This window comes from Homalodisca vitripennis, unplaced genomic scaffold (genome assembly GCF_021130785.1).
Source record: "Homalodisca vitripennis isolate AUS2020 unplaced genomic scaffold, UT_GWSS_2.1 ScUCBcl_9640;HRSCAF=18193, whole genome shotgun sequence".
Classification (NCBI taxonomy): domain Eukaryota; kingdom Metazoa; phylum Arthropoda; class Insecta; order Hemiptera; family Cicadellidae; genus Homalodisca; species Homalodisca vitripennis.
In genome coordinates, this window is record NW_025785747.1 from 7,154 (window position 1) to 14,215 (window position 7,062).

General features: G+C 32.5%; 1 pseudogene; it reads right to left on the reverse strand.

The window, feature by feature from the left end:
• Positions 1-783: 783 nt before the first annotated feature.
• Positions 784-3,435, reverse strand: LOC124374693 (annotated as a pseudogene).
• Between the last annotated feature and the right edge of the window lie 3,627 nt (positions 3,436-7,062).

Genomic DNA, 7,062 nt, shown 5'->3' on the forward strand with positions numbered 1-7,062 from the left:
GAATTTATCGGATATATTGTTTGTTACTAAACAACTTAAACTGTTGTGGAACAAAACTATACCTAAATTTATTTCAAGATAATTATCCTGCTTACAATATTTCCTGTTTGCCATAGCTTACTGTAGAAACTTACCTTTATGATGGTCTTTGATGAAAGAATGATCCTTAGTACTTTTTTGTTATAGCATTTGCTTTTGGACAGGGAGGAGTAGGCAGGTTGCCGTAAGCCTATACAGTTTCTTCCTCTTGCCGGGGACATGGATGCTCGCAAGTGGGAAGAGTGTAAGGTTGGCAGCCCTAGCAGCATTTATGATATGAGTGTTATGTAAAAGTAATTTTAAGATTAAATGCAACATTACTGATGCATTTTATTAATTTTAAATTAGCATCCCCAACTAAAAACAAAAAATAATTTATGTCATTCATATATCCTTAATTATTGTCTGTTTTTTCAAGTAAATATTTTTTATGTAAATAACTAACATGGAACACCCCAACTTATTATCCAAATCAACATTATGTATAAAATATATAATACAGCATGGCAGAATAAGTTCCTGGATCGTCAATTTAACATAGACCGTAACTTGTAGCCTGTTACCCTATTTTGTGCAAATCTGTACCACAAGAAGTGCCCGCCCTTCAGGCTTAACTTGTGAATGGTTTGAAAATTCTTTGCAAATGAATTTGATTAAAATCAGCCCAGATAGAGAATGGCGTAATCCTAAATTGTTTTACTTACTTACTATATTCCCCCAGTCCCTCCCACGCAATGAACTTACCTCGTGAAGAGTGATTAGTCCACCACCGGTGAAAATCCCAGTGCTTTCAAAATATCCCCAAGCCATGTTCTGAAAAAACCCTCCATTACAGCCGTCACCACACTCATAGCAGCAACTCAGTAACTCTTCGGCGGACAGGTGGCCATTAAATGCCATCTTGGATCTATACAGTAACGGTCCGTGAAGGCGGCAGCGGCTCCAACAGCCTGGTAAATCACATAAAGTTAAATTCTCTCGTTCGTTGTGCGCTTAATTCTTTAATCAATATCGTCATTTATCTCTGAATCAACAATCTATGAGAAGTTACTGAAAGAAAATATTACCGTTTTACGATGCTCTTCTGCTCTCCGATGCTGCAATTATCACAGATAATAATGTCCTTTTTCCAACACAACTATTTATGAAAGGCAAAATGAAAATTTTCAAAATGTATTGAAATCTGGAAGGAAAATTAAATCTGTAATAAATTTGACAAAATGGAGGAGCTCTAAAGATAATGTGAGAAGGACATTGTTAGCATAGATGAGATAGAATGTATGAACATAATTACTGGATTCATTAGAAATTTTAGCTAAGTTAATGAGTTTACTTTGTAAATTGTATAAATTATACAACATGTAATATTAATGTAACTGCATACAGACCCAACAAGAACCACATGGTCCCTGGTCCCGAACTTCTTGGAGAGAGATGCACTTGGACCACTTCTCACGAGCATCGAAGTTCTTTGGAAGATCAATTTCAAGGCCATCGTCCACCAAAGCAGGGAGTCGGCTTCCTTCCGGCCGCCTGAACGTGCCGAGTAAATGTTTAATGTACTTTTTCGTGATGGAAGGGTTGAAATTTCTGCCTGCCTGTAAGTTATATGTTTAGAAAATTAATAATACATATGACTCCGTATTTTTGTTAAACATTTATACAAGATTATATTATCCAAGTATATAAAGAAAATAACACAATAATATATATTCTAATAACTAATATTCCCTATAAATTAATTCTGCAAACTGTGACTAAATCAAATATAGAAACACAAGATTCTGAATTTTTAAATAACTAACTTACTATAGTTATGGTAAATGATAATCTATCGACCTTCAATCTAGTGAGTTCCCTAGTATCTGTTTAGTAATGATAAGGTGGTTCGTTGTATAGTCATCAAATACAACTATCCAAATAACCAAACCTTAACTGAACATAAAAATTGTTTGTCATCAAGGAGAAAATCCTAATTATTATTTTATTTTTAATTGCTGGTTACATTTAATTAAATTGAACTTACCGTCCACGTAGAGTGTCCCGAGTTCACGGCATCAATAATCTCATCTCTTTCCAACTGCTGGTCTAAGTCCAAGGCGGCAGTCACGGCCACCAACAGTAACACTAGATATACAGCCTTCATCCTGGACAGTTAATTTATACCACAAATATGAACATAAGGCTTTTTAAAACATCTAATAAGTATATATTTTTAATTCCACAGTTTCCTCTATTTATCTCCTTGTTATAATTGTCTAGCCATTCAAACACATTAAGTAGAACGGAATCATTTCTGAATAGCCAACATTAACGTGGTGAATATATTTCGATAATTATTTAATTACATTACATGAACATCTTTAATAATAATAAATATATACTACAGATATGATCAATATCTTCATTATTCTTCAAATTTAAGACTAAATAATTGAACTCTTAGCTCTACGCATGTTGTATTCAAACTTAACGTCAAAATATTATATACGTTTTTTTATAGATACAATTTATTATCAGTCTTTCACAAGAATTAACACAAGTTTGTTTAATTAGTTTAAAATGTTAGTAAGTTAACATTAATATTATAATTAAAACTCAAAATAATTACTTTGAGTTTTGAATAGGTCTTTATCTTAAAAAGTCCGTTAAAATAATTTCTTTATAATATGCATTAGACATTTCAATCAACACGTTATTTTCAAATAATAACTTATAATTATACAGTAATGTATTTTCAAATTTTGTTGCAATAACCGAAAATGTTTAAGATATGTACGCAATAGTGTTTATGTCATTTTGTGCCAACAATCGATATTTCGTAGCAGAAATTCAGTACAAAAGATTAATCGATATATAAAAATCCATCGCCGAGGCCACAGTACCCAATAAGGAAAGGATCTATGGTAAAACCTTCAATTAAGTTGTTTAAATTTGCGACTTCACGTAAAACTCTTAAATCTGGCTAGAGTACAAACCCAATCAAATCGTCCTGATAAACCTTTATGAATTATTTAAAGTGTGTTTTGATCAGTAAAATGAATATATTTTCAAGACGAGTAAAAATAAATATTTTTGTGGTGGCACACATTTAATATTGTAAAGCACTACATATTCTTAACGAAATTCGCTATAATCACAATATAATAAATGTCATATATATTCGGAACTTTTTAAAACAGACAGAAATTGAAAAGACTTTTGTAATGCATTTTTAGAACATGTAAAACAGATAGGGTTTGTAATCTTTGAATCAAATTTGTATACATTTATAAACACATAAACAGTAAAGTATAGAAATGATTTCATACCTTACCTGTTAACGACTAAAACCTTCAATTGAATCTTTGTATTTAAGTGGAATTCACTATCTAATACATATGAAATCACTCTAGATACCATTTTTTAAACTCTTGAGTGTCTTCAGATTGGAAAATTCACGTTGAATAAAACTCTGATAAGACATCACAACCATTAAGTGGTGTTAAAAAGTTAGAGCCGATCAAGGAAATCCCATTCTGTCATTGACATTGCTCTCACTTTTAGACTTTAATTGTTCTCTTAAGATAAGCTAACACTGGTATCCCCATTTATGTACATCTTCAAATGATAACATATTGGAGAGAAAGACTAATAACAGTTTTGTTGAAGTAAGAGGTAGAGAGAGAGAGAGATTCTTGCTTGCTTAATTTATTACTCATTCTGAAATTTTACTTCCACCCTAACACACCCCCTCATTTGTAATGCCACCAAGATTATCGATAGCATTACGACCAATGCGAGCTTCATTACGGGAATTTACAAAAAATGGCCCATTCCCTTTTAAGCCTTGTTATCCCGTCCTTATAGGTTATGGCTAGTGCGAGGGTGTTATAATGGGATAGTCGATAGAGTACTAGGTACTGATAAAAAGTGCTACAGTCACAGACAGTATTTTGTACTTATCTGCGTATAAGTCCTGCATATAGACTACTCTGTCATCGGCACATACAAGTGTTTTGGTGCATTAAGTCTGTAGCTTAATATTTTGTTAAACGATCGATACATAAATTATCAAAAGTTATCTTTTAGCTTTAGGTCAGATATGGGATAGATTGATTGAAAGTAGTCTGAGGTTCTAACAGCGTATATTATTTTCCTAAGATATGAGACCTTGCAATGTTTTCTGTAAAAGTCAATTTATTTAGATATTTTACCAATTTTTATCCTCGCGTAATTCAGAAACTCAACTGTATTTAGATATCAGTGCTGTCAAATTGAATAAAGGTCCGCCTGTTCCAGAACTATCTAGTAAACGTCTAACACATCAGTTTGGTTGAGGCCCACACATCTCTACGAAGAATTCCAACATGTATTATAGTTTGAACTCCAATTCTGATTCAGGACCCTGACCTCAGTCTGCATACATATTCAATATTTGGAAACGGATATGATGGAAATGATGATATCATATGGTAGCCTGAAGTGATTTAAATACAGTTCCAAAAAGAGATTGCCTATGACACCCCTGTTACTCTAAGAGGAGATAGTTTACAGCTAACAGCGTATTTATTTGGAGTATTTATGCCTCTCATCATTTGGATATTCTGAGTTGTCTTGTTATAAATAAGGTAGTTACATGGAGGTATAAAAATAAGAACCTAATTTTGTTAGGATGGTATTGCAAAAATCTCTCTCTTTCAGCACCTCCAGTTAGATAATGATATATGCGAAAGATTATTTTTTTGATGTATCTCACACAGAACCACTATTGATTCCACATACTGAGACAGCGTTACAAACTAAACAGCATCAGTCTATACGAGAGGAATGTCAATGTATGACATACACCTCAGTTCAAATAGATCTTCAATATCGGATTCATAACTAACCGTACTTCAAACTTCAAAAATTCTAACAGTTAAGGAAACCAAATTAAATCTAAAGCAAAGAGTGTTTAGGTGAAAATTAAGTTAATTTCTGTATGAGGTTATAATAATGTTCTAACGGTAAATTGTCATTATTTGTTATTAACTAAACCAACCGTCTAGATAAATCTTAATTTCACAATCCCTGCCATCTCGGAATTCTCTAGTTCTTTTTATTCGGGTGGCAGACACTGCACAAAATAGCCATAATAAACATAAAATATTTATACAGAACGTTTAGCAACATTGTAACAACATACAATGTTCAGATTACTAATTGGGTTTGCAAACTAAATGTTTACCATTCTGTATAGTATAATATAGTACTAATTATATTCCAATTTAAAGCGGCAGTCGAAAGGTGAAGTAAAACTAATTTCTAGTATATACCACATGATATTGACGGTCATGAGGCATTTTAAACGTAACTCATACCGTTATTATGCTCAGATAATAGATTTCCTGAGCAATCAATAGACAAAATGAAGGTTCCTCGCCAGCTCTGAAGAAAAGGATAAAATAGGTAACGATTGGTAATACATATAATTACATTTTTATTGTCGCGGTTATAACGATAATTAGAAAACAACTGCAATAACCTGATCAAACGCCCTACTTGAAAAACAAACCTATGGAAGGAATATGTCGAATAAACTCCATCCCTCCCCTTCCCTCCCGCTATCAATGGCTATATAATATATACTATAATATATATATGCTTGCCCCGGTGGAGCAAGTCCTTTTTGCGAATGAAAGATTTAATGAAAGATATAATGTTCTTAATAAACTATCAACTACACATACTTTCCGAATAATAATAAAGAGTCCTTGTTGTATTAATTTTATTTATTGTTTGAGGTGTGTGTAGTTGTGAATCTTTCCAATTTAAATTTTTCATCTAATAATAATTCCTAAATATTTTTACGCTCCGTGCTTCCTTTTAGTTCACAGCAACCATCCGATTATACAAGTAAGTTTTAATTTCAAAACAATTTTATTTTCCCTGTTTTATTATTCCTTTCTAAGATAGAGAAATTGATAAATTGAGTTTTTTCTTGGGCTCAATCCATATTGTTTTTTTACAAAACCACCATAGAATCGAAAGCAAATCCCTGTTTCATCTTAATAGCTACTTCGTTTCAATACCTCTTCGGAATAAACAAAGCAGTATACATCAGCGAAAGAAGTGATACTAGCAATTTAATTTAGCATTGGGCACAAGTCATTAATGTATATTAAAAATAACGTAACCCCATAAAAACCCTGAGCCCCTGTCGCCACACCGTGTTTGATGTTCCCCTCATCTCACACTTACTACTACTACCTCCGTTAACTTTAAACACATTGCATCCTCCCTCTGTTAAATAACTTCCTTATAACCATGTTTGTGTTACTAATTCCTCTAACCCCCACAATATATTCGTTAACTTTTCTAGCAAAATGTCCTATGAATTCACAGTGTAGAAAGCTTTTTTGCCTATGTCCTAAAAATAGGCCACTAACTTTTTCTCCTCCACATACGTTTGACACTTTTAGATATACCTGTACCATAAAATTCTATTAGTGCGACGCGTTCTGTTAATTATACCACTTCTTAAACCCAAATTTTTTTCTGACTTAAGGTCATGTTATTTTTTTTTCCAAAAAAATATCAACTAACTTCTGTTTTTCCATAAATCCAATTTTGGGCAAAGGAAAGAATAGTAAAAGTTATCGGTCTATAAGTTATATTGCAAGCATCCCTTGAACCCTTTTCTTAAAAATCGGAATTACCATAGCGTGTTTTAAGCCTTTCAGACAAAAAAAACCCACTGTCTCAAATGATTAGATTTATAATAATTACAGGAATACATTATTAAATTCCTTACAATGAACTCTTACATCACTGTCGAATTTTACTCCATCCAAGACCCTGGTGTAGTTCCAGTTTTTCAAATAGTTTACTGTGCTCTTTTCTAGATTTTTCAAATTATCTTAATACAGGAGGAATAGAAACATTTGATATTACGACAACGGTTGGTTAGCTAAAGCTGTCCTGTTACAATCCATCAGCTCAAGATTAAATGTTTTATGAGTTATTATTGTTTAATCTATTTGAATTTTTACAGAAATGGTA